Below are 10,295 nucleotides of genomic sequence, written 5' to 3' on the forward strand. Positions count from 1 at the left end.
TTGTACAGTGGAAAGGTAAAAGTAACCACGCGGAATTTAAATCACACTATGGTCGTTTCTCAATTGGAAGGCTGCAGCCTCCGGAGGTCGCATTTCCAGGTTGCATACGTCATCAAGTCTTATTTCAGAATTTTCACAATTATAAAGTTGACTATTATTCTTAGTTAATCGTAAATTGTTGTAATATGCTTATGATTTGTGAATGTAATGCTCAGTTAACTTAAACTTGATGACATATGCACTCTGCATATGTGGCCTCCGGAGGCTGCAGCCTTCCGATTGAGAAACGGCCAAAGGTGACCGGCAGGCCGGATAAAGATGATTGGCGGGCCGCCAGTTGACTAGCCCAGGGGGTGAGTCCAGCATTCGAGTGATGAGACCAGACGGGGACTGAGTGAGAAGGTGAGTTATTTAAAAGGGTATGGTGATGATGCACAGGGACTCAGGGGAATGTGAACGAGTGGAAGGAGTGAATGATGAGGTTGATGGTTGTGGAGATGGGATCCTGACACTCTATTCATTGACCTCGGAGATCATTGAGGTAGGACAAATCTGCATTACCCCCAGGTTTTTTATTTATTTATTTTTCCATTAATGCTGAGTGGATTGTGGTAAAAGCACTCGAAAATTCTTTGAACAAAAAGCTATGTACTGTAAATGGCTGCATATGTTTGCCTATCTGCTGCCACCTGCTGGTACATACAAATAATTACAATTATTTAAGTTAGTTTAAAAACTGTGTTTATTACAATATCGTTATTAGATTTTGCCTTAAAACAAGAGTTTAGTGGGGTTACATTTTATTTCATGTTTTTCTCTGTTTGCAGTATATTTTCACAAAAACCACTGTATATAAGCTATATAAAAAACACTGTTTTTTAATCCACAATATATCACATACTGCTGTTGCTGCTGCATAAATCATAAAACATACTCTTTTTTACTAATCCCACCACAATATCTCACATTACTGCTGTATAAAGTTATGTTCTGCTGAATTCAGTGGATCAGGATGTAGAAGAAGAGCGACCATAAGAGAAAGAGGAGGTTCTGTGTGACGCTCTTAGCACCGTTACACAGATTCCCCTTACAGCATGACAAGCTTGTGAAAAATGGCATTGTTTCTGATGTGGCATCACAGACAGATTTAGACATGCATCCTTTAACAAGCTGAGACACAGACCCAGTTACTAATGTAAAGAAAACAAAAGTTGATCAAGTAAATCATTTAAAACTTGACCACACAGATAATCTGATAAAACACATACAGAATACATACAGTATATATTCATGGTGATTTCACAAAACATTTTAAATACATGACCCTATCCTATGTATAACAAATATATTCCTGTGATTATGAGATACAGTAAAGTAGAAAACCATGTTCTCATATTGATATGTCTTAAACAAATAGTGCAATTGAAATGTAACCTAATCTAATGTAATAATGCAAAGAACGACGGAAAAAATGACTTGATTCTCACGTGTAGCATTAAAGCAGTGGTCTTCATCTCCTAAACAGTTTAATTTGCTGAAGCAACTCTGTCCATCACAGTAGTAACATTGTTTTCCATTGGGACTGTTAGAGCCGTAATCTGTAGAAAAAACAAATATTATTATTTTGTTTATGTAATACCTAAGCTTAATGCTAACATATGTACTGTATAGTTATGTAGTTCTGTTTATAAAATAAAAATACCTACCTGGGGCATCTTTGTTATTACATAGGTTTGTGTTACAGCAATGTGTAGATAAAACTATCTTTCGAACTCCATCGTAAATAGATCCATTTATACAGTTCTCCTTTACTGTACAATCCTTAAACTGCTTTTTAACTTCAGTGCCACCTAAAAAAATAATATGATTAATGCTTTACAATTGTGTGTGTGTTGCCTGAGAGGTTACTAAAATCATAGTGCAACAATTCTGCTTCACAACTACTGATAATCTTGAGATGTGCATCTCTACTCGTGAAGACAAGATCATACGATCAGCAGTTTATAAGAAAATAAGAAATGAAATACAACACAGAATTTCAGTCGTATCAATAAGCAATATTGCTCTCGGAGTCGTAGCTCTACATCATCACGGCTGCGATTAGGCCAGAGGGAATCACAGCCGTTATGATATAGAGCTATATCACACGACTCCGAGAGCGATACCGCTTCTATACAACAGTTCGACGGCACACGTTTGAAAAACGAAAACTAGAAAACAACAACGGGGTTATTTTAAAAGCCTCTTTGTTTAGGAACTACTTTCTTCCGCCACGGATTTGAGGGCGGCCAGAATGACAGGTAACACTTTCGGCTGCTTTGAATCTCATAATAACTCAATGGACGGATTCGCCGTTTTTAAATATTAAAATTTCTTGGTCACAAAGTGTAGTTTTAAGATTAGTTCAGTCGAGAATATATATGTATAATATTCTGCAATATATATATATCTGAAGTCGATAAGTAAAGATAGCGCCAGTTTGAACGTCTGCTTAGCAAGATTCGGCACTCGAGATCCAGAGCAATGAGCGGACGTCAGTGTTCACTCGCCCCGCTGACCACCGCCCTATCTGGGCTACATCTGTGACAGGGATTCCCTGGCTCTGATGTTGGCCTGGTCTGTGTTTGATGGTCAAAATTGAGATCAAATCAGCAGTATTTGGTGTCATGAAAATATTACTTGTTTTCTTATTCATATTTTGTGTTATTGTTTTGGCGCGAGGTAAAAGTTAATAAAAATATATTTATATAAAGTTGCTTTCCCATTTTATCTTAACGTGATACGAGCACTCGCTTATTATTAGGCTTTGTTCTTGTCAGTACTATATAAAACAGTTTTTTATAAGTGTCAGAGAGATGTTTTTGCATGCTGCTTATAAATATACCAGTGGCGATATCTCATAACGTGTTTTAATAGTCACGTCACGATAAAATAAATTATCAATTGTCCAATTCAAAAGCTGCAGTGCTTACCTTGTAGTTCCACTGTGTTTTCGCGTTCTGAGGAGAGAGATCGCTTCAGAGAATAATTGTTTTCATTCCTTTTTCCAAGTGTTAATCGTCCACACGATGTGACAATACTCCACTTAAGTTTAAAGTTACATCCAAGAGCGCTGATCTTTGACGGGATAAGTACTTCCGATTGGGATTCACTGACTGATTCACGAGCTAGTGAACTAATGAGACACACTGAGAATGTTTAAAAAGAGCCTAAAATGAGCCTAAAAAGAACCTCCATTCATTCACTAATACTAAAATGACGAGTAGGTGGCGGAATGATTCGAGGGGTGAAGTGGTTACTGTGCCGTTATCAGTAGAATATCGCATAGCTCTTAGCCAATCAGATTCGAGAACCAGAAAGAACTGTTGTATCATAGATAATATACACACACAAATAGTCTGCTTTGAAGAAACTCATTTGACTTGCATTAGTTTATGAAGAGTTCAGATGCAAAACCCTTTTAGTGCATCTGACATGTTTTCTTGTAAATGAGCATTTATTTATCAGGCTCCTATGCTTAGGTTTAGTAATGGCACTGAAAAGGTTCCTAGTCAGTAATTGAAATGCCTTATTTTCACAGATGTCACTTTAGTAATTTCATTCATATGTAACAAATTTGACTGTCTTTAGCTGCAAAACCCTCTAAGCGCATGCAAAAATCTCCACTTTTAAATTGCTCTTGAGTCCTTCTTAACTCTCCTTTCTGTTGTTTTTAATGCTATTTGTAATTAAACAAAACTCCTGGAAAAACATTAATGATATTTTATTTATTTATGTACAACTCTAATCAATTTAATCAATTTAATAAATCGATTTAAAATAGCCCATATAGCTTGATTTTGTGAGCTTTTTTGAGGAGTGGACGTTACAGTTAAACGTTTAAGGCAGCAGCATGAACCTATAAAGCTGATATGTGTTTACATGTTATTTTAATGTTTGCGGCATACATACAAACAGATATCTGATAGAGACAGAGGAGAATATTAAGAAGTCTATACTGTATTGTACAGACGCACATAATAACACACACGCACACAAGTATAAGTAAATACAATACTATATATACAGTATTATGTGGGACCAAAATGTGAATAAAGCAAATAACTCATAAAAAACCTCTAGGGTTCGAACCATCTGACACGCAAAGCGAAGCGCGCTCGTGACTGAGCAGAAAGTGAAGCTTCGTTTGTCATTGGTCACGTGATTTCAACGTTAACAACACAAGCTTAGAATCAAAGCTTCCTCTGGCACGCCCACTTTTGCTCGACGCAAGCTCCGAAGCCTCGCTTCAAATGTAACATCACTAGTTTTGACCCCTTGCCTGTTATTTGGATTACGTTTGTGGATTACCCTTTGGATGTGTTTGCCTGCCTACATGGATTTTAAACTTCTCTGCATTTTGGATTCTCTTAGTAATTAGTAAACATCCTAGAATTTGGAAATTAGGGAATATTGATTTATTGGGCTCTACTCATCATAAGTATTTTTCACTCTTAGCAAGAACAGACAGAAAATGTTTTTGGATTACTGAACTAGAAGTCGAGTCAACCCCCATCTAGACAACAATGGATAAATTAACTTCTTTTATGTTGTACCCCCGAAACCAGGGGCGGAGTGGGACCAAAAAATCTACCGGGAAATTTCGTACCACCGGCCCTCCGTGGTAAAAAAAATGTCTCGTAGCCTATTTGTAGTTAAACTAGGGTAATACAAATCGTAATCAATTTGCCCCCCCAAAAATACATTTTCATAATATTAATAAAATCATTAAATCATGGCAAATTTTCCTAAATGAGTAACTATACAAAATGATACCAGGTTGAAAGACGGAGATGCGCACCTCAATCAGCTATTACATAACATATTACGAGACCAGAGATGAATGTGCTCATAAACGGGAGTAATATGGAATAATTTGTGCATCTTTGAATAACTGTAAGAATATTTCCTTTAAATATAATTTTTGTCATATAAAGTTTTGAGAGATAATAATGTTTTTCCACGGTTTTTGCTTATTTATTTTAACGTGTTTGGCGCATTACCTCAGAGTTTATTTCAGTAATATTGCTTTTTTTCCCGCTAAAAATAATACAATTTACATGCCAATCCTGCTTCCTTGTCTTTTTATTCATTTCATTATGCTGTAATGTTAATTTATATGTGGATATGAGACGTTCATTGCCGTTATATAATCTTGTCTAATATTAAAATCATATCCGGAATAATGTTTGCATCTTTGAATAACTAAGAATACAGTTCATTTAAAAATAATTTTTGTCAAAGTTTTGGGAAATAATAATGTTGTGTGGATATTTATATATTTCAGTTGAATACTCTCATCTATTAATATGGAAATCTAATAGAAATCTAATAGTAGGAAATATAAAATGTGATACTGCAAAGTTACCCTTTTAAATTGTATTTATTATATATACAGCCATATGGATATAAACCTTTGCAAATGTGCTGATTTTATCCATTCAAGTACTGACCACCAGGCTAGAGATTTTAAACATCCTTAATCCACACTTTCTATCACATAGTCTCCGTTTGATGGATCAATCCGACCGCATATGTACTGAAATAAACAGGTAGGCTATTCGGCGACGCGGCTTTTCACATCAAAGGCCAACAGGCTATGGCAATTTGGAGAGGGGCCGTTCAATAATCCCCCTATATAAAAAAAAAATCCTAAACATGGTTGGACCTGGCGAACAGGTTGAGCACTTTTATATAGCCTGTGTTGAGCAAAGAGGCTGCACAGTTTGACCAGCGTGAAGCGGCCGCACATCAGGCCGCCAGACGGGCTTGCTAAATAACTTGCAATGTATAACTATTAACCATTATCAGACCGGCCCTCGCAGCCTCAAAACACTACCGGCCCACCGGGAAATGTCCCGACTCTCCCGATGGCCACTCCGCTACTGCCCGAAACAATTCTTTTCAATGTTAGGAAATCTCCAAAGGCTTTTGAAAAAATCTGGAACTTCTTTTTGAATCATTTCCCTTCTCTTACTGCAAATGAAATGTAACATTATCAATTGTTTTTTGTATAAGAAAAATGAAGGTTGTGATGTTATGTGTATATCTTTTTCATGCAATCTAAATGAAAAAAAAAGAAAAAAAAATACCAGTTTCATGACAGAATTTGTTAAGAGTGATAAAACAATTGCTAATTTACAAGAAAACAAGTCGGACGGACTTCACATGAGCTTTTTAGTTTTTTTACAGTTCAGCATAATGAAAAACATTCAGTTGAGTTAACCTAACATTCATGTTAAATGACCCTAATTTCCATTGGTAGTCTATAATATTTGAGTAAATTTATCCTCCATCATACTGAACTCACCAGTGGATTGTACAGTTGTTGCACTTCCACATGTTGTTTCAGTGTCCTGACACGTCTTCTCTTTGCTTTCACAAGAACCTATTGGACCTGAACACTCATAACATTTGAGTGAATGTCCTGAAAAAAAGAAACAGAATGAGGTAGAAATATATTTTGTAACTAATAAAACATTAAATAGGCTTTTGTGTTTTGTACCTCCAGTGAAAAGAGCGCAGAAGAGAACAATGAAGATTTTCAGTTCCATCTTTGGTCTGTCAGGAGGTGAATAAAATCACAAACCCTTTCAGTGGCTTTTATATGAATGATCAAAAGAGGGGGCGAGGCTTTGATGAGAAAAGGAAACTTAAATACAAGGGGCATAAGTTTGATTTTGACATTGATGGGGACATAAATAAAATTGTCTTCAGAGCCACATTTTTCACATTATCACTGTTTACTTGAACAATATTTTTTGTCATAATCTTATTGGTTACAGCTCAAAAACGTCAAATATACAAATATATGTCTATTCTATTTATTATTTTTTTAATTGTGATGTCAGTGAAAATTTAGGCAACTTTCCTCAAGATTTGCACACTTTCACCCATGTTATTTATTTTAAGAAAATGAGCTTTCAAATAGTAACAAAAATAAAAATATTAAATATATCATACACACTGGAAAAAAGTTGGTTCATCTTAAAAAAGTGCACTGAAAAAAATAATATGTTGGATTTACTAAAAAAAAAAATTTAAATATGGTGCATCACTTTTGCATCCACTTTTTAAAGTAAGCTTTACATGGAATTTTAAGAAATTTTTAAATAAGTTTTTAATTTCCATTTTAAAAGTAGATGCAATAATAATGCACTATATTTAAGTATACAGCTTATTATTTTAAGTCCACTGCCTAGTTAGTTATATTTACAAAAATAATTCAAGTAGTTTCAACCAAAAATTATTTATTTAATTTCCTTCTTACAAATTTTACATGATAACATGTAAATTTACTAAATAATACTAAATAATTTACTAAATAATAAACCTTTTGTGTTATGTTTACTAAAATTTGGTTAAAAACCAATTTAAATTTAGTTTAGCCCCAAAATCATTTTTACAGTGCCTTAAAAATTTGAGTTAATTTAACTTAAAATTTTAAGACATCTATAGGTGACTTTTTTAAGTTACCAACAAATAATTTCCATACAGTGTTGTTACCTCGGTGTGCCATCTGTATGTGTTTCTCTCGCTATCTCAATTGCAATTTTCAATTTAAGTGTGATTTATTGGCATGACAATTTGGATTACCAAAGCATTTGCAGCTGCTGCGTACAAATGAAATAAAAGTAAAAATTAACCTATACTAGAAAAGTATATAATGCAAAATTACAAGGAAAATAGTAAGTTATAGAAATAAGATAAAATAATAAGAACATAGTTAAAAAATAAAATAATGCAGTAATTTACGTTAAGTATCTTTTACATATAATGGAGCCATAAGTCAGGTCAGATTGATTTTCATGCAGACACACTGTAAAAAAAACTTTGATTCAACAAAAAATGTAAGGCTTTAACTCATCTCTTGTCAAAATAACAGTAAGTTGAAATGACTTTAAAAAAAAGTTTTTTTTACAGTGCACATATTGTTCTGCTAACACACAGCAGTCCTTGTGTTCTCCAAAGCTCAGTTTCTCAATGTTTAATAGGCTTTCATGTGTCTTGTTTTCAGTTTATTTTTTGTAGAAGATTGTTCGTATATCTGTGTACTTTGTGCATTCGTTTAGAAAATGCAGTTCTGTTTCAGTTTGGTTTTGGTCACAATGTGGACACAACCTCTGGCAGCCATGTTTTTCTGTGTTTGTCGTCTCTGTAGTGAGCTTGTCTCCACTGAGTCTGTATCTGGTCATGATGGATCTCAGTTTTTTATCTGTCACCGTGTACAGATAGTTTGCCATAATCTCTCTTTAAGGTCAAGCAACATTGCATTTTAATTTGAGTTTCCCAATGAGTGATGTAACTCTGTTTGATTTGTTTTATAATTTGGGTAAGTATTTCAGTGTTGTTGTGGTTGAGATTATCAGTAGATGTTAATGAAACATCAGGACTGAAGCTCTGAATCCGTTCAGATAGAGGATTGGTTCTTTACTCAGCTCTTTGTATTTCATTGCTTTATAATGATATGAGTGAGGCTCAATGAGTTTTAGATGTTTCCAGAATTTGATTGCCTGTTTTTGTACTTTTATTATTAATGGATATTTTCGTAATTTTTCTCTTGAAAGTTTTTACAAAGTTCTGTATGCAGGATCTCAGTTGGATGTTTTTCCCATTTGGTGAAATCTTGGTTTGGATTTGTAATGGACCTCACTGCCATAGAGGGGGATCGGTTCAATCACTGATTCTAAGATTTTAAGCCAAATTCTAACAGGGATCTTTATTGAACATTGACGCTTAATGGCCCTGCGTGCTTTATCTCTCAGTTCATTCACTGCAGGGTTAAAGTTTTTCTGTAATTTCCTTTTGGAGTTTCCTCTTTCTCTCTCTCTCTCTCTGCAGGTGGTGCAAGTGCATGTTGACGAACAATCCATGCTCTCAGATTTGCAATCCGTACCCACAAATTCATAAACCGTGCGCACGCTTTCCCAATCCTTCCGGTTTTGCAAACCTTTACTAACGGATTTGTAGCCCCACACTTTGTCGCTTTTATTCATGCTTTCCAAGCTTCCTATTCCTGTTGGATATATTCAGCAATTAATAAAGTTTATACTGTGTTAAGCTACTGTCCTAATTGGATTATATGTTTTTATTATATTTTAATAATATAATAGCCCAGCCGGCATTTTAACATTGAATCAACGTCAGGGACCAACGTTGAATTACCGTTTGGTTTTGCAAAGTGAATCAACGCTGATTTCACAACGTTGTTTCAACGTTGATTTCACAATGTTGTTTCAACATCACACTTTCAACATACGTGAATTAAGGTTAATATCGTGACGCAGTTTCAACCAGAGGCGTCATGCCCATTCAAACTGAGGGGGCACCTGCGTTTTTTTTGAGAATGGATTTTGCATCCAACCTCAAAATCAAATAAGCGTCCATTAATCTGTTATTTTACTTCTAATCTGTTTAATATGCACAATATTATACATTCTGTGCTGCATCCTTGTCACTTTTAGGAGATTTTCGCCGTTTTGATAGTGTTTTGATCATGTTACATTACTTTTATTCTGGCGGCAGCTGGCAGTCGCAGACGTCATCAGCGTCTGGGCGCGCTCACGAGCTCTCTGCTGTTGCTGGCTTGCTGCTGCATTTGGCTATCTGAGGAATTAAAACGTGTTAGAAACGCTCACAACATTTCCAAACCCCAGTACGGTAATGTGCAGTTAACCTCCTCTGTGTAGAACATGTATGGTTTTAAATGTGACCGTCTCAACGTTATATTAGTAGAGATTCATCTTCTTGGCACAACGCCAAAGTTCGCCAAAGTTCGCCAGAGTTCACGCGGGCGCGGAATCTCACATGCAGCTCACATGAGGTCAAATTTAATGTAAAAATCCGTTCCTCTAATAATTTTATCTAAACATATTTTTTTAAATCATTATTGAACATTAAAATCAATCACGTGGCTATAGATTATGTAATTTTCGTTGTTTATATACTTTATGGATTTAAAATTACATTAATTTTATATGATAATGTAGTTGTTGTGCAAAATGCATTAATGACACAATTAAACAAGCCATTAAGACTTAAATAAAACATGCCGTTTCAGATGTAAATATGATGCAAATGTGTCATTATTCCGATTGAATAGTATTTGATATTAAAGTTAGTCATCACTCTTATTTTGGAGGTTTTTGCATGAAAGCAGGGGTTTTCAGATTGTTAGAAATGTAAGTGCCATGGAAAAGACTGAAAGCTCTATAATATTTCGTTTGATGTCTGTGTATGCACTGTGCCCCCTTAAA

General features: G+C 35.0%; 1 long non-coding RNA gene across 1 annotated transcript; it reads right to left on the bottom strand.

Annotated features, from left to right (window-relative positions):
- Positions 1-1,678: 1,678 nt before the first annotated feature.
- LOC141366156 (uncharacterized) lies at positions 1,679-6,688 on the bottom strand. Its single transcript, XR_012371259.1, has 3 exons — positions 6,545-6,688; positions 6,350-6,466; positions 1,679-1,850 (listed from the first exon to the last, which is right to left on the bottom strand). It is a non-coding gene; the product is annotated as an uncharacterized lncRNA (long non-coding RNA).
- Positions 6,689-10,295: the final 3,607 nt, after the last annotated feature.

This window comes from Misgurnus anguillicaudatus, chromosome 9 (assembly GCF_027580225.2).
Source record: "Misgurnus anguillicaudatus chromosome 9, ASM2758022v2, whole genome shotgun sequence".
In the NCBI taxonomy this organism is placed as follows: Eukaryota; Metazoa; Chordata; class Actinopteri; order Cypriniformes; family Cobitidae; genus Misgurnus; species Misgurnus anguillicaudatus.